This window comes from Ovis aries, chromosome 16 (genome assembly GCF_016772045.2).
Source record: "Ovis aries strain OAR_USU_Benz2616 breed Rambouillet chromosome 16, ARS-UI_Ramb_v3.0, whole genome shotgun sequence".
Taxonomy (NCBI): domain Eukaryota; kingdom Metazoa; phylum Chordata; class Mammalia; order Artiodactyla; family Bovidae; genus Ovis; species Ovis aries.
Genome location: NC_056069.1, coordinates 450635 through 452825, shown reverse-complemented (window position 1 = coordinate 452825; position 2191 = coordinate 450635).

Genomic DNA, 2191 nt, shown 5'->3' with positions numbered 1-2191 from the left:
AGAAGGCGAAGTCAGAAGCGAGGTGTCCCGCCATGGGGAAGGAAGGCACCCCGAGCCGGGGGCCTAGAAAAACGAGGGATCTCCTAGAGACTCACAGGAAAAGTCTTAATGACCCCGATAATCACTCACCTAGAGCCAGACATCCTGGAGTGTGAAGTCAAGTGGGCCTTAGGAAGCATTACTATGAAGAAAGCTAGTGGAGGTGATGGAATTCCAGCTGAGCTATTTCAAATCCTAAAAGATGATGCTGTTTAACTGCTGCACTCAATATGTCAACAAATTTAGAAAACTCAGCAGTGGACATAGGACTGGGAAAAGTCAGTTTTCATTCCAGTCGCGAAGAAGGGCAATGCCAAAGAATGATCCTCCCAGAGCAGAGATCAAAGTCTAGTCCCCTGCACTGGCGGGCGGATTCTTACCCACTGCACCACCAGGGAAGTTGGTTGCTTGCTGTTTAGTCATCCAGTTGTGTCCAACTCTTTTGCAACCGCATGGATTGGGATGTTCCAGGCAAGAATACTGGAGTGAGTTGCCATTTCTCTTCTCCAGGGGATCTTCCCAACCCAGGGATCAAACCCGAGTCTCCTGCACTGCAGGTGGACTCTTTACCCTTGAGCCACCCGGAAGTCCCACAGGGAAGGCCCTCCTCTCAATGTTTACTGTTTCTTAATTGGCCTTACTATAATAGATATTTTAAAATGAGGAACTCGATGTCATGAAAAAATAAAACGTGATCTATAATTTTTGGATTTGCACTTGGTCACTGGATTCTATAATATTTTTCTAAGCAGCATGTTTTTTTTTTTTTAAATAACTATTTCCATAAAAATAGCTAAAGTCCTTTTCTGAGAAGAAAGCACCTTAGATGTAAATAATTTTCTAGTCCTGAGCTTGCTCTGTTGGTTAAAATAGTGATATTTAGGATCAATAGCCATGGTTTTTATGACCACAAGAACTTTTTAATTACTGTTATTCGGTCCCAAATACACTGACTGTTAACTCTATATTTCCTGATAAAGCATGTTACAAAGTAATACAAGATAAGTGAACAAACCACTGCCTCTATCATCTGTCTATCTACCTGTTAACCAAAGTCCATAATTTATTCAGATTCGCTTAGTTTTTAACCTAGTGCCCTTTTTCTGCTCCAGGATCTCACATCACGTTTAGCTGCCGGGTCTCCTTAGGCTCATCTTGCTGTGACAGTCTCTCACTTTCCCATGTGTTTTGATGGCCTTGACAGTTTCAATGAGCGCTCATCAGCTATACGACAGGATGCCCCACTACTAAACCTCGTCTGCTCTTTTTCTCATGATTAGACTGGGTTAGGGGTTTATGAAAGGAAGATCACACAGGTAAAGTGCCATTTTCATCACATCGTATCAAGCATACATAGAATCAGCATACTTTATGGCTGTTGATATCAGCCTTGATCACCTGACCGAAGTAGCATTTCTCAGGTTTTTTCTTCGCTGGAAAGTGACTCTCCTCTGACCCTTTTCATTCTTTGGAAGGAAGTCGCCATGCACAACTCACTTTTTCATCATTTACTTTTGGCAAAGTTTAATGTGCATGCCTTTCTGACTATAGATTAGTAGGAGACTTCTGTTTCAGTTTCAGGAAGATCCCCTGGAGAAGGAAATGGCAATGCACTCCAGCACTCTTGCCTGGAAAATCCCATGGACGGAGAAGCCTGATAGGCTACAGTCCATGGGGTTGCAAAGAGTCAGACACGACTGAAGGACTTCACTTTCACTTTCAAGATTTTGTGTGGAACATTATAACTGAATACTAGAGTGGATTTAGAGAAAGTTTCCATGGGTAGAGTTATCTCTTGTGTTGTTGGAAGAGGATGTTTGCTATGACCAGTCCGTTCTCTTGGCGAAACTCTGTTAGCATGTGCCCTGCTTCATTTTGTACTCTTAAAGCCAAACTTGCCTATTACTCACCAGCTTTCTGTTGACTTCCTACTTTTGTATTCCAATCCCTTATTAGGAAAAGGACATCTTTTTTTGGTGTTAGTTCTTAAAGGTCTTGTAGATCTTCAAAGAACCATTCAACTTCAGCTTCTTTGGCATTATTGGTTGGGGCATAGACTGGGATTACTGTGACACTCAATGGTTTGCACTGGAAACAAACCAAGGCCATTCAGTCATTTTTGACATTGCACCCAAGTACTGGATTTCAGACT